Source organism: Littorina saxatilis, linkage group LG6 (genome assembly GCF_037325665.1).
Source record: "Littorina saxatilis isolate snail1 linkage group LG6, US_GU_Lsax_2.0, whole genome shotgun sequence".
Taxonomy (NCBI): Eukaryota; Metazoa; Mollusca; class Gastropoda; order Littorinimorpha; family Littorinidae; genus Littorina; species Littorina saxatilis.
This window is the reverse complement of record NC_090250.1, coordinates 29,835,112-29,858,507: the sequence shown is the minus strand read 5'-3', so window position 1 is coordinate 29,858,507 and position 23,396 is coordinate 29,835,112. Positions and strand designations below refer to the sequence as shown.

Here is a 23,396-nt window from a genome sequence, read left to right as displayed (position 1 = left end):
GCCGGAAGTGTTGGTTCACTGGTTTGCGGACAGCCCATGGTCCCTTCCGGTTCGAGCCTTGCCCTGCTACAGCAGCCGTTTCCGGCAGCTGCTCTTCCTGCCTGGGCAGGAAATGTAGGTCAAACGGGTCGTGCACAGTCATCTGTCACTTCCGGTTCCGGCCTAGGGCTGCCGGGTTGTGGCTTGCAGACTCCTCAGCACCAGCTATGGCATAGTTCTGCTGTTGCGTCTGCACTCCCTGCTCCTCCCAGCTTTTCCGGTTCGGTTCCCGCTGCTTCCGTTGTGTCGCCGGTGAATTTCGAATACGGTGGTTCTCCTGGGCATACAGGCTTTTTGCCTCTGTTGGGACAGCAGCAGCCACCCACTTTGGTGGTGGCCGCTAGCTCCTCTCTTCAGCTGCCTTCGGTTGTTGGTGACTCTCATCTTCCTCTTAGTCAGGGGTGCGAGTTTCATCGATGGCCAACAGGATGGGCGTTCGGCTTACGGCCTTCCCTCGCAGCGTCATTTGTCGGGTTCTTTTGGCTATGAGCCGTCCCCTTCAGGTGGCGTTTCGGACTTCGGGTCCGTGTGCGAGGAGCAGCTGCCTTCGGCGGCTCTGGCCAGCTTCCGAATTTACGTCAGCAGTCGTTCGCGGCAGCCGCTTCCAGCTCCGGCCGGAAGTAGAGGTTCACTTGCTAGTGCACAGACTACTGTCACGTCTGGTTCGAGCCTTGTCCTATGACAGCGGTCGCCCGCGACAGCTGTTCTTCCGGTTCCGGCCGGAAGTGTAGGTTCACTGGTTAGTGCACAGGCTACTGTCACGTCCGGTTCGAGCCTTGCCTTACGTCGGCAGTCGTACGCGACAGCGGCACTTCCGGTTCACGGAAGTAGTGCCTCGTTGGAAGGTGGACAAATAATGATCCCATCCTGCTTGAGCTGCGCTATACGTAAGCAGTCGTTCGCGACAGCTTCTCTTCCGGCTCCGGCTGGAAATGTTAGTTCATCGGTGTGTGGGCAGCCCATGGCCCTTTCCGGTTTGAGCTTTGCCCTTCGCACGGCAGCCATTTCCGGCAGCTTCGCTTTCGGCCTTGGCAGGAGGGTAGGTCAAGCGGGTAGTGCACAGGTTACTGTCACTTCCGGTTCTGGCCTACGGCCTACCTTTGGGTTCCGAGCTTCAGCTCGTAGGTGGCTCAGCACCAGCTTTGGCATAGCGCTGCTGTTGCTGCCGCACTTCCGGCTCCTCCCGGATTTTCCGGTTCAGTTCCCGCTGCTTCCGTTTGGTCGCCGGTGAATTTCGAACAAGGCTTGCCCTATGGGCATACAGGCTTCTTGCCTCTGTTGGGACAGCAGCATCCACACACTCCGGTGGTGGCCGCTAGCTCCTCTCTCCCACTTTCCTTGGTTTTTGATTCCTCTCATCCTCCCCTCAGTTAGGGAATGAGCACAATCGATTGCCAACAGGAAGGACTTCGGTTGGCAAAGAGGAAGCAGCTACTTCTGGTTTGAAGAATCGCCCTTTGTAGCTTTTCGCCTTTTTGCCTTTTCGCCGAGCCCCCCTCTTCGACAGGGGGTGGCCTCTGGCGTCGGTTTCGTTGCTGGTTCCTTAGGGTTCAGCTTCGGAGCCGGCATCGGAATGCCTTGCCGCTCCTGCGCAGGCTTCCTCCTTCGTGCCCTTAGCGGACCAGAGGAAGTTGCCTTGGCCAGGGTCGTCTCGTAGCCGCCTGTTGGCCTTTCCCCGTCCGCGTGCACCGTTTCCGGTCACGCCGGATCTTCTTTCGCTTCTTACGAAGCCGTTGAGGAAGGATTCGGTTCTGCCGCTCTATGGGCAGAATCTCCTATTCTCTGAGGAAGGGGGCTGACAACTTTTGGAACTCAGTTCCATTTCCGAGACTCTCCTGCGGGCGCTTTCTCGCGCTCTGGCAGATTCCTTGGCGCCCTTTCCCCTTAGTAAAGGGCAGGACGCGGAGGAAGTGTCTCACTCCTCTCCACACTTACAAGGGTGAACGAGGCACAGATGAGGCTGTCCTCTCTGCACTATTTCCATGCGGTCTCGTGCGGAAGGGACTTGTTTCTTGCCCACTCCCGGTTTTCTGAGGAGTCGACAAGGAACATTCTCAGTTCGTCATCCTTGGTGGACGGTCTCTCTCCGGCAGCCTGGCCTCTCATGCCAGAAGCAGGGGATTGAGACCAACAGAGAACAGCGGTTCCCTTCTTTTGAGCTTCAATTTGAAAGCAGCAAAAGCAGGCCGCTCCTAAGCAGGCTATACCTAAGCGGACTCAGCCTAAGCGGCCTACGTCCTCAGCTCAGGTGAGATTGTTTCTTTCACAGCCGTCATAGGTACGCTGGGTTTTCGAAACAACAGCCGGCCTTAGGGCTTCGGGGTTTTAGCCTCGGCGGGAGCAACAGCCATTTCATCCGTTGGAGGTGGTGGTTGTTGCTTTCCTTGTGTTTGTGGCTTCGGGCTTCGACATTCTTTCTCTTTCCCAGCGTATGGGTGCTGAGAGGTCGATTTCCGTTTAAAAGGGGGTTTCTGCCTTTGGGCTTCCCCGTTTTCTCTTGCCACGAGCTTCTGGACTCGGTCCAGGTTTGTCTTTCGCCGAGTCTGACTTTGTCTTTCTCTAGCGATCAGACGCGTTCTGGTGTTTCGTCCAAACTTAAGGTTCACTTGAGTTGGCCTCGGAGGTAACATTCAGATTTTCCTGAGGGTGCATTGTCTGGGCATTGCATGTTTGAGAAGTCATTCTTGGCTTGTCACTTTTTCTCAGGTTTTTTGGCTACTCCTCCCCTTTTTGGGCAGAGGTCTAGCTAATGTTCCAGTTTTCTCGGTGCTGGCCTCTAGGCCAGCATCTTTTTCGGCGGCTGAAACTTTTGGTTTCTTACTGTGCCTGTGTACTTTGAGTACTTTGGTGCAATGGCCGGCCTACGGGCAGCAAGGCTCTCGGCCTTTGCCTGTGTTATAGTCTCCTGCCTGTCGTGTTGCGACTTTGGCAATTGGTTCTTGTGACTGCGGATTTCGTCTCTTCCTCTTCTCCATCATGCTTGCATGATGTGAGTTGGGACGATTTCTGCTGGGTTGGGCTTCCGGCCTGGTCACCCCCTTTTTCACTTGCAACTATGACTATTACTGAGAACTCTGGTCTCGGGAGGCTGACGGCTGGTTCGCTTCACGGTTTTCCGTCTTTCTTACCAGCTTTGTCCTTTCTGTTTCGGGTTTTTTGATTCATTTTCAATTACCTACAAGCAGTCTGCTCTGCGATCACGCTGGCTTTTGTCATTTTGTTTCCGGTCTCCGGTCACATTAGGATTTGGCCACTGCGGGTCCGCATTTGCGGTGCTTATGCACTACCTTAGGTCGCTTCGTCCCCTTTTTTACCCCTCTCTCTGCTTTCGCAGGGATGGGCAGGGGACGACCGGTGACCGTCTCCCTTGAGTTTTGCTCATTGAGTTGGACCCTGGTACTTGATACTCAGGCGTCTCTCTCTTTCCGGTTTGGAGTTTGGTCACTCTTCCGGAGCTGACTGTTCTCTCAACGGCCTTTTGGGCCTCACTCCATCCCAAAGTTTTCTTACTTTGGCATGGTTGCCTTATGGTCTCCGTGAGGGTCGGTCCTTTTCAGGGCTTAGCCGGCAACCTTACGCACGGATCTTTTCCAGGCCATTAGCATTTCCTTCCATTTAAGGGGGGGGGGGGGGGGGGGCAGCTTGTCCTTCCCTCTACTTGGTCGGGTTTATCCAAGACTGGGGTCCTTTTCCGGACTGTTTTACGGTTCAGAAGATTGGAAGAAGTGCTGGGCACAGCTTACTGGCTCTCTGAGGTCGTCTTTCGCATTTCTTGCCTGAGAGACATCTCGGCTGTCAATCAGGGTGGTTCTCGGTCCGTTTCTGTCCTTTGGCAGTGGGCCAGTTCCTGGCAAGGGTTTAGAGTGAGTCAGTGGTTGCTTTCTCACGGGATCCTTTCCTGACTTTTGGCAGTGGGCCAGTTTCTTGGCAAGGGATTTTCTTGCCCTCCGCCTTGTCATAGCTTATGCTATCTTTCCCTCGGCTCGGCCCGAGCTCATTTCCAGGGCCTGGGCCTCCTCCTTGGCCTTTTTGGCCTATGGGGTTTGGATGATGTCCTGCGCACAGCTTCTGGCGCTAGGATTTTGTCTTATCAGGTTCTGCAGACATTGCTGCCCTCTGTCAGGATGGGTCTCGGCCTATTCCTTCCTTGGTGGCAGCTGGCTTTTGTCTCTCCAGAACTTTAGAGTGAGTTTGAACTTTTTGATCTTACCCACCACCTTGTTGGAGTTATCTGCTAATATGTGACTCGGAGTAAGAATATGTAATTTAATCGAAAATTTTTAATTAAATTTTCATTTGATTAATATACTTACCCGAGTCACATAGGTAATTCCCTCCCACCTTCCCCGCTTTTAGTTTCTTTGTATTCTAGAAGTCGAATGAGGGTGTCTCGTATCGGGTACGAGATCTGTGGCGTGATGCACGCTACGGGAGGCAACCCAGGGTAGCAAGCTTGCTACTTTTTTGCTTGGGTTGCTTCCCTTATACTATAGACGGGATAGCGTTTTTCAGTCTACCTAGCATCTCGACTGCGTCAATGCGAATACAGGCAAATCCGGATAAGACGAAATTGAAGGGACCGAATTGTTATTGTGTCCTATCCGAAATTTCGACTTGGTCATAGTACCGTGAACTACGAAAAAAATCAAAGAGACCGCTTGAGTATCAGTCAAACAACTTGTGATAATGCATGTTTTAGCTACTAGGTACTGCCCTGCCTTTGATCTGGCCCACACACAGATTTCCACTCTGTTAAACTCGGTCACTGACCGGTCACTGACCCCCATGCAGGAAGTGTTTCCTCTCTCAGATATGACAGGGGAACCACCTCTCATGGCAAAAACTGGGTCATTGACCCCTGGGAAGAAGGTCGTGTCTGTAAACAAGGCCACCCAATGCCTTTGATCTGGCCGCACACACAGAGCACACAAGACTGAACAAAGACTGAATGAGAGGCAACCCACAATTTGAATTCTTCTTCTTCCGTATAGTAACCACGTGGTTCACCCGTGAACACACACAAACACACACTGTGAGTACCACTCGCCTCTCCTTACTCCTCGCCCCCTCCTAACTTCACTTCATACTTTATTGCGTGCCGACTGACCAGTCGGTGTGGCGTCCGTGTAGAGAAGAAGGGAATAAGGTTACACAATGCGCTAGTGTGAGACGCCAAGTTTCGTGTTTCGAGTTGCTGTAGTAAATATAGAGTAAATTTTGTCTTTGGGACTGACTTTCTGTTGTGTGCTATCCGTCTTTCGACTTACGAAAGAGAAATCCCATTTCGAGCTCAGGGTACTTTGTACACATAGATAAAGAGGGATAATTCCGGACCAGAATTTCTTTGTGTGCTAAGCGAAGTTTTGACTTAACCGTTTGTGAGTTAGCTGGATTTGCCTGTATGTGACTCGGAGTAAGAATATGTAATTTAATCGAAAATTTTTAATTAAATTTTCATTTGATTAATATACTTACCCGAGTCACATAGGTAATATGTGACTCGGGTAAGTATATTAATCAAATGAAAATTTAATTAAAAATTTTCGATTCGTCCATAGTTAGCGTTCTCAACCCGGAGACTCAAGAATCCTTTTTCGTTTCTATTGATGGCAAACCTACCTCAACTGACAAATCATTTTCAGAGAAGGTTCAGGCTCCTCAAGCTGAGCAATCTTTGAGCAAAGCCGATTTACTGGCTATTTTGTCTTCTTTTAAGACAGGTTCATGACATGCTAGCGACGGAACAGCAGATAGCTTTGTCTGCTTCACTGCCCCTCCCGTCAGGAGTCGGAAACTGTAAGTCTCTTGCGCGGGTTCGTTTAGAACCAGCTGCAACTGTTACGTCTGCTGATGTAGTTGCAGAACCAACAGTGGTGTTGGAATCGTCGTCAGGAACTCCTTTCGACAAATTTTTGTCTGATTTTCAGACAACAGCACCTCCTGGTCCTCTCGGCGCTTACGCGTCGGCAGGAGGTGTTCTTGGCGAAGTACACAAACCTGCGGCAACGGTTTCCGCTTTAGCGGAAGTGCATACCAGCCAAAAGGTTCATTCCTCACGTCAGCCTTATGCCCTACCGGGGTACGGGTTGGGGTGTGAAGAGCATGTGTCCGCTACTTCCGGTAGTAGGACAACAGCATCTTCCGGTTGCCATTCTATGGGTCCGGTTGGTGCTGATGCTTACCAATCCACTGCTGCTTCCGCTTCCGCTTCTGCGGCTGTGGCTTCCGGTGGCAGGATGGTATTGCCTTCTGCCGCTAACACTTCTGTGTTGGTAGTTGGCACTAATCAGCCTTCGGCTTCCGGTTCCGCTACTGCGGTTTCCTCTGCTGTTACACAGGCTGCATCCACTTCCTCTCCCAGCGTTTCAGCTGGCATGAGGCAGGTGGATGGGGGATCTGTTCATGGAGTTCCGGCTTCAGGGAATTTTTCCCAACCTTTTCCGGTTTCGGCACATGTCGACTCAACGGGATTGGTTTCCGGTTCTCATCCCTTAGATGATCGTTGGGATACTACTGAACAGGATGAAGAGGATATGGAAGAAGAAGCTTCTGAAGCAGATGGGGATGCCCCTTTTCGACTTCCGGCTAAGCTGCCATCTTTGTTGGCACTAGCAGCAGAGGTTACTACGCACTATTTCCCTGAAGGGGTAGCGGTAGCATCTTCATCTGCTGTTCCTCCACCATCAGCCTTTGCTGATTTTGCTCCGTCTCATGAGCAATCTGCAAACTTCAAGTTTTTAGAGTTTTGGTGGCTTTTCAACTTGCAAAAGTTTTTTCAAACGATGTTTCTGCCTCACCTCTGCCTTTGTTGACAGCGCATGGGGAAGCTCCTGCTTCGGCTTTGCCTTGGCTTGCGACTCTTGGACGTGTGGCTCATCACTCGTGACCACCAACCGGAAGCTTTGTCTTGCTAACACTGGCAGGAACTTGATCAATTCCTTTGCCCTGCCAACGGTTCCACTTCCGGTTTTATCGGACTTGGCAACCATTAGACAAGATGGTTACAACAAAGAGAGACTTTCCGTTTGTAAGGAAAAGGATCTCATTACTGTTGAAGAATGCGGCCGCTCTTCCTTGGAATTATCGTCTTTGACTGAGACGCTAATTCGCTCTCTCTCGCGTGCGGTTACGTCCTCACTGGATCCCTTTGTGTTCAGGCAGGACGCAGATCCTAAGGATGTGGCTTTGCTCTTTGCAACCTTAGCGAGGGTATCATCAGAACAAATGGCTATGTCTGCGAGATTGTACGCGCAGGCTATTTTCTGGCGATGAGAAGCTCTTTTGACGGGCTCTCGTCTAGAGGATAAGAACATTCAGGACTCTCTTAGGGTCTCCCCTTTTCTCGAGGGCTCTCTTCTTGGACAGGATTCGCTGGATGCACTGCAGAAGCAATCACAGCAATCCAAGGACTTACAGTTTGTCAAACTTTCAGAGATGGCTTTCGCAAAGCATCAGACCAAACGCAGCTCCTTCTTTCTCAGCGTCATCCAACGCCGGTCAGAGTTCGAAGTCTGGGTCGTCTTCGAGGGGAAAGAATCGTTCTCGTCCTTTCTCCAAGACCAGACCTCCTTCTTTCGGGAAGAGGGGGTCAGGTCGAAAGCCTAACCCCCAATGATGCTCCCCCGGTCCGAGCACCCCTGCATCCCCCACTCTTTCGGTGGCGGGAGGTCTTTTTCGGGCCTTACCAGCTTGGTTGAAGAAAACGGACAACCACTGGATCGCGGGGGTGCTCCGATCGGGGTTCCGGCTCCTTTGGAGCACTCACAGAGCTCCTTTGACCAGAACCCCTCCTCCTTTTCGATTTCCGGCCAGGACAGAAGCCAGAGATGCTATTCAGGCCGAGGTCGAACATCTTCTTCAAAAGCAAGCCGTGGAAGAGGTTCTAGATCAGGCCTCCCCAGGCTTTTACGGACGTCTTTTTGTCGTCCCAAAAGCCTCGGGAGGATGGCGTCCAGTTCTAGATCTCTCCCAGTTAAACCTATTTCTAAGGAAAATCAGGTTTACCATGGAGACACCCACTTCACAGAAAAAGACTAGAAAACATTCAGAAAAAATTATCAGTAGAAAAAGACTAGGAAACATGATTCACAGAAAATGACTAGTATCATTATTCACAGATAATGACTAGTATCATAATTATCATGCAGAAAGCCTTGCATGTAAATATGTTCACAGGAAAATCATATCACTGCTGTAGCCAACCACCAATTCTTGACAATAAATAAGGATAATTGACTGCAGCAAATGATCATTTGTTCCAATCAGTTGCACCAGGTTTCAAAGGTATCTCAGGAAATGTATGAGCTTTTAGACCCAACAGTCCGGTAGATAGGTCAGCTTAGAAAACAGAATGCACAATAAAAAAATAAACATGAGCTGGCCTGCATGACTATTGGCAAGTGACTCATCACAATTGAGGATTCACTCAGCTGGTTCCTGTAAATGGTATACAGTAAAACCTGTCTCTAACGGACACCCTTGGGGAATGGTAATAGTGTCCCTATTAGACAGGTGTCCCTTCTTCACAGGTGGAGGGGCCGGGGCAATATTTTACAAAGAGCACGTAAAATGAACAAGACACTTTTTGTCAGTCCTGTAGTATGTATTTATTGGATTGAACATGAGACTCACTGAAAATGTGAGTAAACAAATGATACATGTAGCAAACAACAACAACAACAACAACATCCCCCCCCCCCCCCACACACACACACACCTACCCCGTTCCCTACACACACTGTGCATTCAAACTTACGCAAGTCGGACGTCACAAAGCTAAAAATAGCTGACTCTTCATCAGTCATTCAACGGGAAATTCCGCAGTGTGTCTCGACCAAATTGGGTCAGCTCTTGTTTCATTCAGTTTTTCTAGTCTCAGCATAAATGCATGGAACAGAAATTTAGCTGTGTTAACTATTGTTTCCTTCGAACGATTGCTTACAAAGAGAGAGAGATCGAGAGAGAGAGAGATTAGTAGGAGGGGGGATGGGGGAGTGGTAAATGATAAATGGTTGCATTTTCTTACGTGACCTGTATAAGTGGTCCACTGACAGGCAGATTCTTCGATCTTGCAGTACAAAACCACTCCCATACCACGTTGTTCAGGTCTTCATATTGCGTTTTCCGACGTTTCACAGTTTTTTGGTCGATTCGCGCACCTGACTCCCACTCCTTCATCACGTCTTCTTTTTCCGATTTGATCCTCGCGATCTGTGTTTTACCACATCCCATCTCCTTCGCAACATCTCGGCATGATTGGCCGCTATCTAGTTTTTTCAAGGCAGCGACACGCTGCTCTAAAGTCAACGCTTTTCTTTTTCCTGCTGGAGATTCCATTTTTAAACACAGTAGTCTACTGTTGCTTTTGGTTGTGACTGTATCCACAATGCGGAAAAGCGAAAGTGAGCGAAAGTGAGCGAAGCGAAAGTGAGTGAGCGAAAGTGGGTCTCCATCTAAACAAGCCACTGATTGGTCAGAAAAGGGACAGGACAACCAATCAACAACCATTTGTGCTACGGCTACGGCTGCCGAGCACTGACTGCATAACAGTCGAGTTTTCGAAGTTGCGTTTTTATGTACGTTGTGTCCGTTTGTGACAGTGTTTACACTTCCTACGGTCCGAAAAATCGTGTCCGCGTCCGTAAGTGGCAGGTGTCCGCCCGTTAAAGGTTAGTTATTGTTGAAATCATGTTCGTGCCATGATAAACTGTCCGTATGTAGCAGGTGGCCGTTACAACAAGGGTCCGCTAGACTCAGGTTTTACTGTACATGTATTGAGTTAAAATACAGAAAAAATATACAATGAATGAAAAATGAAATCCAGAGAATGGTGATGTATAAGGCGCTTGTATTCTGTTGAATCTGACAGTATTTACTGTTATTCCTCCTCGTCAAAAATATCAGGGTTAAAAAAAAGGAATGATTACTGGCGCTGCCAGATTATAGATGCACACTTTGAAGGTGAGCTCAAAAGAAAAACTGACATCAATAACAGGTCAATTAGTTAATCATCACCCGTCAACTTTTCCCTGCGAACACTTTGGATGGTAACATACATGTAGGGACACTCTCCATCTGCTGCTTGCATGGGTGATAAGAGGGGTATAGCCAGGAGTGAGACTGGCATGGGATAACCTCAGCAGGAACAGAGCGGAGCCTGGATCATGTGGCGACGTGTGAGGTAGCTGGGTGATGTGAGCGAGTCGCGGAGAGAGTGTAGTTGCTGTTCCCGCTTCTGACACAGTTCCTTTGTAGGAATCCTGCCACAGTGCATACACAACTCCTCTACAGACACATCGTTGTAGTCAAAATCAAGTTCTTCAAAGTTCTCCTCCTTACCAGGTGTGGTTGGGTTGAAACTGAAGAGAGGATCATCCATGATAGATTTGCGAGGGGAGAGAGAGGGAGAGATCAGTATGTGTGTGATGTGGTTGTACTTCCTGCTATTGTTGTAGCTGTTGTCTTGTTGTTGCTGCTGAAGCTCTTGCTGATTGTATTTATTTGTTCTTTTTGTTTTCCAAAACTAATTTTGCATTTTGTGTTTTTTCTTTTGTCCCTTTTTTTTGTCCGGTTGCCTTCTTTGTATATTTTTTTTCTTGATCACTTTTGTATTTCAGCTCTCTCTGCACAATTTTTTTCCTTTTTTTTTTCCTTTTTATGATCCATTTTTTTTGTTTATTTAGACCATCAAAAGATATATATATATATATATGTAGGTTCAGGGTAAGTGACCCAAAAAAGATAGGGTCAGTAGGTCGGCTTTAAAAAAGAAAAAAAGTATTTAAAAATAAAAAGATTTAGTCGAGTTTCAAGGAGGTTACGTTCCCTTAGTCTCAATATGGTTCGCAAAATGTGCCAAAAGTTGATATTTTTTTTAGAAATAAAAAAGTTTTAGGGTCGGCGGAAAAAAATAGGGTCGGTCGAGTTATCCTAAACCAACTTTTTTTGTGTGTGTGGCCTTACTGAGACCTTGGTTATCCCTGACCTTGAAACCCACAAAGTGCTCTATCATTGAACCCAGCTGTCATTCCTCATATTTGCTGCACACAAATCCCCTTGTTTGTACATGCATGACTTCAGCATTCTTATTGACCTTGCCGGCAGTTTTCTATGCAGAATATAAAAGGCTGCGGAATTTTTTTCTTTTTAGGAATGTTTATTGGTTTTACTTGATCACTGAAATTATTGGATGAAATAGCAAAGGTTATTATCCTACATACGTGAGAGAGACACCCGTGAGATAATAATCGTTCAAATCACACGTGTGTATATCATGTAAATGAGGTCATGTCAAGCAAGTCTGGCAAGGACCTGTTTTTTCACTGCTTATGATGCCAAAGTCACCGAGAAAAACGTCATTATAAACAAAAATTGCGCTCGCTAATTACCCTCCATGGATCTTTAGAACTAATACGTCACGCCACACTTTCAGAGTGACGTTTCTTTGCTTTGACGTAATAGATTGCACGAGGGTTTAGAAGAGATCGAGGTTCCAAAACAAGCGTCTTCAATTTAGCTGCCTCGACTGCAGGACATTTTCAGTAAAATACACGTAAGTACAGTATGTAAGATAAACAGAATACTACATGGCTTTTCCGTGTCGTATCAGATTTACACTCGTTGCTTTTTCAAACAGTGAACAGCTCGCTTTCGCTCGCACTTCAATATTTAAAACAACAACTCGTGTAAATCTGGTACGACACAGCAACCCGTGTAGTATTCTCTATGTACAGTACAGTGGAACCTTCCTTTAAGACCCCCGATTAAGACCTTGCTCTCCCAGATTTGTCCTTCACAACCTCTGTAAATTTATCTCAATTGTAAGACTCCCCCCTCTTCAAAGCCTTCTTCTTCTTTGTTTATGGGCTGCCACTTAGGCAGCCACACGCCACCGGCACGGTAGGCCTAGTGGTAAGGCGTCAGCCCCGTGATCGGGAGGTCGTGGGTTCGAACTCCGGCCGGGTCATACCTAAGACTTTAAAATTGGCAATCTAGTGGCTGCTCCGCCTGGCGTCTGGCATTATGGGGTTAGTGCTAGGACTGGTTGGTCCGGTGTCAGAATAATGTGACTGGGTGAGACAAGAAGCCTGTGCTGCGACTTCTGTCTTGTGTATGGCGCATGTTATATGTCGAAGCAGCACCGCCCTGATATGGCCCTTCGTGGTCGGCTGGGCGTTAAGCAAATAAACAAACAAAAAAAGCCACACGCCGTTTGGGAGCCTGTTTTGATTTGTTTTGTTTTTTGGGTTTTTTTGTCTTAAAAGGGGTGTGTGCATATAATCTCTCCATATTAGCCCTCTGCCTCCATTGTTGTAATTCTCATTGACATGATGCCCTTTGTTTTATAACCTTTATGAAAACGTGATGTTGCCAGATTCTGTCATTGATGACCTGTTCCCGTACGCCTCCCTGACGAAGGTTTGCATTGTGTATGCTGCAGGTGATGTTCTCGGTGTCGGCGCTGAAGGACTTGACCCCTACAGCAGAGATCAAGGCGTCCAGTCGCCAGGCCATGATCGGCAGTCTCTCAGGTCTGTATACATGCACGCTAGAATTGATTCGGGCGGGGTGGTAAGACGTCGGCCTCTTAATCGGAAGGTCGAGGGTTCGAATCCCTGTTGCGGCCGCCTGGTGGGATAAGTGTGGAGATTTTTCCGATCTCCCAGGTCAACTTATGTGCAGACCTGCTAGTGGCTTATCCCCCTTCGTGTGTACACGCAAGCACAAGACCAAGTGCGCCCGGAAAAGATCCTGTAATCCATGTCAGAGTTCTGCTGTTTTTCACTCAACGATCACTTTAGCCTAGTGCAGTATCTTGGACTGACAGAGACTGTGTGTGTCTGTTTGTTTGTTCATTTGTTTGGTTTGTTTGTTTGCATGCTGCTGGTGATTTAAAGGAACAAATTGCAGGACTCACCGAGTGCATTGCTCTCTTGTTAAAAATTTGCAATGAACAGTTTGTTGTGATCATATTAAGACGAAGCCACTGCCCAAAGGATGGGGGGAGGCTAACTAAATAGCTGCATGCATGATCATTTAGATACCCCCTCTCGGTTCTGAATTTCATCTTATTTTAAAACATTTGGCCTTACTTTATCTTCCTTCCCTCTCTCTCGTCACCCTATTTGCTCAGGAATAAGTTAATAATTTTATCTCAAGAGATTATTTAAAATTCCTTATGCGCCCATGCCGGAAGACTCCAAGAACACACTGAGATCATTTTGAATTCTATTGCTAGTGATCAGAAATCTGACTGTATTTGTTCTGATTTTTATTGCTGTGCAAAGAATAGTGAGTGTAATTGCTGTATGATTTCTGTGTACAGACAACTCAACAGAGACGTTCTGGGAGAGCGGGGACGAAGACCGCAACAGAGTGAAGACGCTCAACATTGTGTGTTCTAACAAAGCCAACCCCACCGTCATCTACATTCACATCGATAACTCCAGGGATCTGGCAGTGAGTGATATCTATTTACAACTTGCCTTTTTTTGTGGCTGTATCTGTTGTTTTAATGACAGGGGTTTCATGCATTGAAATTGTGCATAAATATTGCATTTTTGGGGAGCTGTACGCAATGCCGTCACAGTGCTGTGCAAAATAGATCTCTCATAACACCAACAGTCAGCTTGACCCCTGATTGGAATATGACGGAGTTTGTGTTCGTAGCGGATACGATGTTTGATTTTTATGATCAGACACCGCATGCATGGTCCTCTGTGTGTTGGGGGGGGGGGGGGGGGTTGTGTGTCTGTACGTAATCTGTCAGTAATTTTGATTCATGATTGTGTTTGGTGTTTAAACTGTACATTGGTTTTGGTGTGTGTGTGTGTGTGTGTGTGTGTGTGTGTGCATTGCGTTTGTGAGTGTGTGCGTTCATGACATTTTTATTGATGCACATTTTTTTCGTTCACAGAACAAAGTGAACAATGTGTCAGTGAGTGCTGGTGGCAGCAGCGAAGATGTGAAGAAGATTCGCTCAGTAAGTATTCACACCACATTATTAAATCTGTGATATTTTTATTTTACCTATTTTATTAGCTGCGGGAAGGCATTTGCAGTTGGTGGTAGAGTGATTATGCAAAAGAGATTTGTTACGTTATATACAGTGAAATAGATCCCTGCGCCTTGAGTCCTAGTCTGGAGATATGCGCGCGATATAAGACTACATATAATAATAATAATAACTTTAGTAAAGACTGTCTCAGTCAGATTTTTTTTTCTTGCAATAATCTGTAGTTACTTCTATCATAAACAAGCTCTCATTAAAGACTTAATTTTTTTTAAGGTTTAAGGGAATATGTACTTGTCTTCAAAGTTTACATCTACAAGGATTCAGAAGTTCACTTTGCTGGCAGGTTGATGATAGTTTTCATGAGAATAAACCGCTTAAACACTATTTATCTTACATGCGAAAGGACAGAATATGGCCTGGTCTCACGAGTATACCAGGAGCACTAGTGCTCTTTCATTGACAGGTGGAGAACTTCATTGGTTATTTTCTGTGTCTTTAATGCTTGCGTTGTGAAGTACAGTAGAACCCCCTGTTTACGACTTTGGAAAAACCTTGAAAATTAGGTCGTAAAAAGGGGGGGTCTTAAAAGGGGGGTTTGAGTTTTTGGCCGGTCGGTCATGAATTTGGTTGCCGTGTATCTACTGTCATGTTTACACACAAACACACAGTTGCAGTTTACTGCCATATCAAAACACAAACACACACACACTCACACCCAAACACATTACAGCAGAACAACTTGAACTCAAATTTCAAAGAAAATTTACTCATGGCGTAATGCTCGCTCCCCGCTGAGTGAAGCACATTTGACATTGTGACGCAACCAGTCAAATCCGAATGTCCTAACTCGATAGAAAGCATAACGACTTTTCTCCCGAATCATCTTTCCGCTCATATGAATGATTCGTCGCCTTGCATCGCTAAACTTGACCACGATCGTTGAGGTCTTCGTACAGGCTCCTCTCTTTGCGTACTTTCGCTTCGCTATCCTTCTCACCATCTAGATAACACCGAGTCATTATCCTTGACGACACACAGGATTTTCGTATTCCCGACTCCCAAGGAAGTCGCCGCGGATTGCCACTTCGCTCGATTAGCGATTACTTTATTAGCTCTCTACTCAAGAGTCGGCGCTTTTCTTTTTCTTTCGCGAATCTTCGTTTGTCAACAAGACAGTCGTCGTGACAAGATAGCATGCAGAAAAAACCCAGATGTATCAGGATCTCGCGCGCGCGAGATTTCGTTTTTATTTCTTCTCGCGATAGTTGGAGGAGCGAGAGCCGCCATGTTGTGTTTTCGTCTGCTCGAAATATGCGCAAAAGTCGTAAGTTATCCCAAAAAGCTCGGTCGTAAGTCGCGTTTTGGGTCATTATCCTTGACGATACACAGGATTTGCGTCTTCCCGACTCATAAGGAAGTCGCCGCTGATTCTATCGTGCGCAAGATTTAGTTTTTTTTTCGTCTCGCGATAGTTCGAGGAGCAAGAGCCGCCATGTATTGTTTTCGTCTGCTCGACTACAAATGCGCGAAAGTCGTAATTCATCCCCAAAAGCTCGGTCGTAAGTCGCGTTTTGGGGTGAGTCGTTCACTGGGGGTTCATTATATAGTAGAATGCATCCGTGGTAGGAAATCAGTCGTAAAAAGGGGGTGGTCGTAAACAGGGGGGTCGCTAAGGGGGAGTTCTACTGTATATGCAATATGAATGCAGTAAATTCACTCCAACGTACCTATGTTTCTCCCAGATGGACGTGGAGGCTCGTTTTGCTGGATGGCTGCACTGCCCGTTGCCAGGCGACCGGCGCCGTCACATTCACCTGGAGCTAAAGGGACCGGACCAGAGTCTGCGAGTGCGACAGGTGAAGGTGTTGGGAACGTTGGATGACGAGCCAGGTACGCTACAGGTGAAGAAAACCGCCATGCAGATCCAGCAGGAGAACTGTGAGGCAGAGACGCTCAAAGTCTTCAGGATTCTCACCTCACAGGTAAGGCAGCGTTTGGTTGGTTTTTCTATTGTCTGTCTGGTGGGCTTTGTTTCTTTGTTTGTTTTTGTTTTCTTTCTTTCTGCACAACACAGGTTGAAGTTTGAATTTGCGGATTATTACTTTGTTTGATGAAAACTCTGATATCAGTCTTAATTTTATTACCTGTTTCTAAATTCTATTTATACCTGTGTATATATAGTTTTTCCATTTCAATTTAAAGGAAGACCTATATATATGTGCTACAGTGGAACCCCTCTCTAGCGACCTGGAAAATGTTGACAAAAATCGGTCCTTATGGAGAGGGGTCCTTACAGAGGGAGGGGGCGGGGTCAGGGGGCCACAAAGAAAGTCACCTCAGATTTTCTTAAAAAAAGAAAACAGAAGTTTGAGTTGCTGACGACCGTTTCCTCAAGCAAACTGCTTCGATTTCATGTTTGACATTGTCGATGGTGTCCACCAGTTCTGGTGCATGTTTCAATGCAAAAAGAGTTACCGTATTTGACGGATTACAAGACGCACCGTTTTATAAGCCGCACCCCCGACTTTAAAAAAAAAATGGGGACGAGCCACGTATAGGCCGCGTCACTATATTAGCCGCCGTCGAAAAAAATATAATCAGATCGTGTCAATCAATCAAAACAACCAGGCAAACGAAAGTACGGTATTTGGCGAAATCAGCACCGAGAATAAACAAGTGAAACAAAGAAGAAAAGTGAAAAAGTTTGAAGAAAAATATCACACACACAATTTGTAACCAACACACACATGTAGTCTCGCCCGGAATAAGCTTTTTGGGGATGATTTACGACTTTTGCGCACATTTCGAGCAGACGAAAACACAACATGGCGGCTCTCGCTCCTCCAACTATCGCGAGACACAAAAAAACGAAATCTCGCGCGCGCAAGATCCTGATACATCCGGTGTTTCTCTGTACGCTATCTTGTCACGACGACGACTTGTTGACAAACGAAGATTCGCGAAAGAAAGAGAAAAGCGGCGAGTCTTGAGTAGAGAGCTAATAAAGTACCGGTAATCGCTAATCGAGCGAAATGAAAATCCGCGGCGACTTCCATTAGGTGAATGCTATTCAACTGGTTATAACCGGTTTGTCAGTGATGCATTACGCTGACTGAGAGTCTTGGCTTTGTCTGACCGCCTGTGGTCTGACAAAATCGTTACACAAGCTGTTAGGTCGGTCCTTAGACGTTAGAGCGGGGTGGTCGCTACACTGGTGACAACTATATAAGGAAACACATCGGTTAAAAAAAAAAAAGGTCGTTGTGGCGGGATAGTCGTTAGAGAGGGGGGTCTTTGTGAGGGGTTCCACTGTATTATTACACTGTAGGTGTAGTACCACTACTATCATTGATGTTGTTACCTGTTGTGTCAGGTGTTTGGTCGCCTGATCACCTCTGGGGAGGAGAATGCGGACAAGAAGGACGAGGACCAGGCGGCCATGGACGTCGACAACGACCTCAAGGAACACATGGTGTCCATCCTTTTCAGTCGCAACAAGCTCTCGCACCTGCAGAAACAGGTAGGTACTCTTTGCCCGTATTGACATTTAAACAGGTACACATAATATTTGCCTAGATTGACATTTGAATGGGTACATAATATTTGCCTGGATTGACATTTTCCTAGATTGACATTTGAATACAGTGACAGGTGTAAGTTGACAGATCTTACAGAGTACTTTCTGCTTCTTCATTATGTTATTATTTTGTGTGGGTTTTGTCGTTATTAGAGCATAGTGTTGTTAGAATTTTGTTGTTGCTTTTTATAAAATTATTGTTATTAATATTTTTTTGTTGCCACTCTATATTCCTGGACATGTTTTGAACTGACAGTCTTCTTCTTCTTCTTCTTCTTCTTCCGTTCGTGGGCTGAAACTCCCACGTACACTCATGTTATTTTGGCACGAGTGGAATTTTACGTGTATGACCGTTTTTTACCCCGCCATTTAGGCAGCCATACGCCGTTTTCGGAGGAAGCATGCTGGGTATTTTCGTGTTTCTATAACCCACCGAGCTCTGACATGGATTACAGGATCTTTTTCGTGCGCGCCTGGTCTTGTGCTTGCGTGTACACACGGGGGGTGTTCGGACACCGAGGAGAGTCTGCACACAAAGTTGACTCTGAGAAATAAATCTCTCGCCGAACGTGGGGACGAACTCACGCTGACAGCGGCCAACTGGATACAAATCCAGCGCGCTACCGACTGAGCTACATCCCCGCCTGAACTGACAGTGAGTCTGTGCATTAGAAGTTTTGATTATATGCCAGATGGCCCTGAATGTGAGATTGGTGTTCACAGGTGTGCGCTCACATTGTGGACGGCATTCGCAAGGAGGCAGCCCGAGTGAGAGAGGAGTGGGAGAACTGTGGGGGTAACCCGCCCTTTGAAGAGGGAAGGTCAGTTTCTACACACTTTCGTTTCTCTTATAATAATAATAATAATTCTCTTTATTTATATAGCGCCTTATCCGAAGTTCAAAGCGCTTTACCTAAATGTTTTTGGCATGGTCCCAATTTACCACACCCCCCCCCCCCCCCCCCCCCCCTAGGAGTGATGTAACATACTGCAAGAAGAGCGATCATTTGAGATTCACTCAGTGGGACCGTGAACCTCACATGGCAAAATCAGGTTAATGCCAATTTTGTTTTATTTTATGTTTTTGCTTCTTTTTTTTTTTCACAACTGGACAAACCCTGTCAGTCGGTATTACCTTCAGCTGAATCCCTTCTACCAGGATAAAGTAATCAGAGTGTGTATTTTATTATTTAGTGCTTGGTTTGGCAAGATGACTGGATTAGCTCAGAACTTGTAAGAATATACCAGTTTGCAAAATGGTATGGTCATTGTGGTAATATAATGTTACTGATGGAACAATGACACCATCATGTTGACCATTACATCAAGATATTATATTAACTCTACCTGTCCCAAGATAGGCTAATTTGGTCCTAAGAGGACGTACAAAATCAGCCCGTCATTTCATCAAAGGTTTCAAGGTGGCTGTGTTGAACAGTGGCACGATTATATTGACGACTAAATCAAAGGTTTCAAGGTTGCTGTGTTAATATATCCAACAGAGACAGAGCATCGGACGGTTTCTGCTTTGAGTTGCTGTCGATGGTGGAGGCACTAAGCGGCTCACCTGTGGGACGTCGCTATCTGGCCCAGCAGTACAGTCTCGTTCAGGACCTGTTCTCTCTGCTGCACACTGCGTCCCCACGCATACAGAGACAGGTAGGTGCAGAGAGAGTATGGGCAGAGTCCTGCATTAATTCATTGAAAGTGACGTCACACACTGAAAGGAGAGTGACCGTTTTAGATTTTGTCTCTGTAGATTTTTGTGCGAGCGTGTGTGTGTGATTAACAACTTCTTCTTCTGTTCTTCTGCGTTCGTGGGCTGAAACTCCCATGTACACTCGTGTTTTTTTTTTTGTTGCACGAGTGGAATTTTACGTGTATGACCGTTTTTTACCCCGCCATTTAGGCAGCCTTACGCCGTTTTCGGAGGAAGCATGCTGGATATTTTCGTGTTTCTATAACCCACCGAACTCTGACATGGATTACAGGATCTCTTTCGTGCGCACTTGGTCTAGTTCTTGCGTGTACACACGGCGGTGTTCGGACACCGAGGAGAGTCTGCACACAAAGTTGACTCTGAGAAATAAATCTCTCGCCAAACGTGGGGACAAACTCACGCTGACAGCGACCAACTGGATACAAATCCAGCGCGCTACCGACTGAGCTACATCCCCGCCCTGTGATTAACAACAAAATTGGTCCTTTGATCGCGGTTTTTGTGCGAGCGAGTGAGCGTGTGGGTGTGATTAACAACAAAATTGGTCCTTTGATCGCGGTTTTTGCAGACAAGTGTCATCGGTTTCAACATACGAGGGCTGTTCCATTATTATTTAGAATCCAGGCTCCTGGCAATATGGCGTCAAATACAAAATCATGCCTTTAAACAGTGGACTATCGTGACGCTTGACACAAGAAATGAAGTTCCAGAGTTATGTCGTTTTCATATGGTCGACTGAAGAAGATACTCACCGTGCAATGTATGAGATTGTGTCATGAAGCTCAAATTCGCGATTTCGGAGCCATTACTTACAATAACTACAAAATAAGGGTTAAAAGAGGCCGATTTGCAAGAAAGTTTGGTAGAATGTTTTGGGATAAACGCTCTTTGTAGAGCCGTGGTGTAAGACTGGTACAGCAATTTTAAACCGGGTAGATGGAACCTCAAAAATGATACCCACCCTGGTCTACTTATTTCATCCGTTATCCTCAAAAACATTAGCGCTGTTGAACAGATAATAACAGAAGATCCCTTAATTATAATCAGGGAGATGCAATTATGCCCTTAGCATTAAAAGCTCTGCATTTGAAAAGATCTTACACAAATATTGAATGGCCCCAACGCGATATGCTGGTTGGGTACCACGTGAACTCAGTGCCGGGAAGAAAAGGGGTAGGGCAGATTGCTGCCTGACAATACTTGAAAAAATCAGCAATGGCTAGTCCAAATCAACATGGAATATCGTCAGTGGTGACGAAACCTGGGTAAATTAGTTCCACCCTGAAACAAAACAACTGTCGTCTGTGTGGGTGTTTAACAAGGTGACCCCACCCCTGCCAAGTTCGAATAACAAGAAGCACTAAAATACAAATTAGCATCTTTCGTCGCTAAGTCTGGCGGCGGAACGAAGTTCAGGGGTGGGTGTTGCAGTGAGTGCTGGGACGGGGCGGCGTGGAAGCATACTGGGAGAGGGAACAAGCGTAGGGACAAGCAGAAAGAGGATGAAACATAAAACAAAAAACAAAAAAATACATAAAGAAGAAGAGAGAGAAGTGAAGAAGAGAAAGAGAAGGAGAGAAGAAGAAAAGAGAAAGAGGAGGTAGAAGAAAAGAGAAAGAGAGAAAAAGAAGAGAGAGAGAGGAGATGAGAGTGAAGAAGAAAAGAAGAGGAGGTAGAAGAAGAGTTACAAAAATTAAAAAAAAAAAAAACATCTATCGTCGCTAGATCAATAAAGCCATTTAGACACTGTGTCTCTTGAGGACAAGCAAACAGTCACGTCTGACTGCTGTGTCCACCAGTAATGATCGAAAATATTCGAGGCTTGGCACAAACACCATCAAAACACGGGTATTCGAGGGGTTACGCTGCAACATGACAAAGCACCTGTGCATACTGCCTTTGCAGCAACAGATTTCGTGGCACCAAAGGGAGCACTGCTGTTGTTGCATCCACCCTATATTCTTGACATCTCCCCATACTAGTTCAGCCTGTTCTCGGATTTCAAGAAAAAGCCGCGGAAACACGGTTTGAGAGCCCCGAAGACTGTCCGAGCCTTCACGAGGGCCATACAAGGTATAGCTGATGTCACATGCTCCTAGGCCTTAATGAGGTCGTTTCAGAGGATGTCCAGTTGGGTGTCTGCTGGGGAAGGATTAGTCTAGAAAATGGCCCGGTTAGATTGTTGGTATGTGTTTCCGTTTCTGAGATTCTAAATAATTATGGAACAGCCTACGTATGTCTCAGCTCGCCGAGCTTCGAACGCGCGTAAATGAACACAAAAACAAGAAGAAAAAAAAATACCGGTAAATGTTTTTAAAGAAATATTCAAAATTATTTGCGAGTATTTGACAGACCTGGGAACCCATACGATTTCACTGTATTTTTTACGCATGATTGTCTAGAATACGATCAGTACGGTCAGTGGAAAATAATACGACAAGAAATATTCTTAGACTACTTACATGATTACAGTCATTGTCAGTAAGCATTGAAAGAAGCTTTTGTTTTTAAATGTATTGGTAAACTTAATTAACGGTGCGACGGACGCGTGTGAAGCATGTTTGAATCATGGATGTTCAAATGCTGTGTGGAGTACGCTTATTTTTCTGAAAATACACCAAGTTAGTTTGAGAATACTCCAAGTGCAAAACAGGGGTTCCCAGGTCTGATTTGACTTTTAACGACAAGACAAATAAAATGGTAGGCTCTGAAATAAAAGTTCATACCCAAGTAATATGCTCGAACCGCGCGGCAACTCGGCGATAAGAACGAAATAACGACCACAGTGCAATCCTCGGTCAAGTATCTGTAACGATCGCTGATGAAATTGTGTTATGTATTTGTTTTCCGCCTTGAATTTTCTAAAACATTCACCGAATAAAGGAAAGGGAATCGCAGTCGGTGACTGACACTGACCGAAACGTACTTTATATAGATTGTTTGTTTTTGTAGAGCGTAATAATTTTCACCGCTAAAACGGCAGTATTGCCTGTCACGTTTTCTTTTCTCTTCACTTGCGCGAAAACCTTGGGGGAAAAAAAAGCAGAAAAAGGTTCGTACTTGCGTAGAACAAAAAGGAAACAGGATATTAAAACATGTTCGAAGACATACCTCTTTAAACTGGAAGAAATTACGGTTTGAGCTTGCTGAATTTGGTTGTATTTGTTATTGGCGGTTTTGGCGCCAAGCGCTACTAGCGCCATCCGGCAAGGGCGGCCACTGTGGGGTATAACTCTAGTTTCCCTTTCGTTTTCCTTTCGGTAGTTAAGGGGTTATATGCAAAATAACATTGTGTTGGTAAGTATAAATAAATAAGAAAATTATTATAAATTTTCATGCTTGTCCTTATTTATAATAGTTTGCTTGTATTTTCTAATGTCAGGATTTGTATACCGGGTGTGTGTGTGTGTGTGAGAGAGAGAGGTGTTTATTGGAATTATAAAGCGCTTGGAGCTGTGAAACGGGACTTGCGCTATAAAAAATATTATTTTAAGTTATTGAGACATCCCAGTGCACTAAGGGATTTATAGAGCAAATCGAGAAAATTCATTATTGAACGACCTGCTTCATGCAACCGTCCAATCCAATTTAAATAAAACACTTTCTGTATTTCAAACATATTGACCATTTTCAATCCACCATGCTCATATTCAGGCTCCATAATTTTCCTTTTTATCTTTTCAAAGGCTGATTCTCTCACTGTTTCAGATCGTTGCAATATTCCGGCGAGTGCTGCCGGACGTCAAGCCACAAGTCCTGGCCAACCTGCTGTCGGTGCCGTCCCTGCCCCCCATGGACTACAGCATTGTCAGCGTGGCCACCAAGGAGGAGGGCGACTCGTCCTTTGACCCCCAGCGACCTTGCATCCTGGACGTCTTCCTGGCCTGCATCGCCAAGGCCCTGGTGGTGCAGGTCAAGACCAAGTCTGAGGAGGGAGGCAAGCAGCAAGTGTCACTCAGCCTCAACGAGATCATGTCTCAGGACGGCGTTAGGTGAGATGGCCGTCCTGTGGTGTGTGTTACAGAGAAGTTGAAGGAATTTAAGGT

The 23,396-nt window shown here is 46.1% G+C and overlaps 1 pseudogene; it reads left to right on the top strand.

Annotated features, from left to right (window-relative positions):
- LOC138968959 (E3 ubiquitin-protein ligase MYCBP2-like) overlaps positions 1-23,396 on the top strand; it is a 148,839-nt pseudogene that overhangs the window by 107,255 nt on the left and 18,188 nt on the right.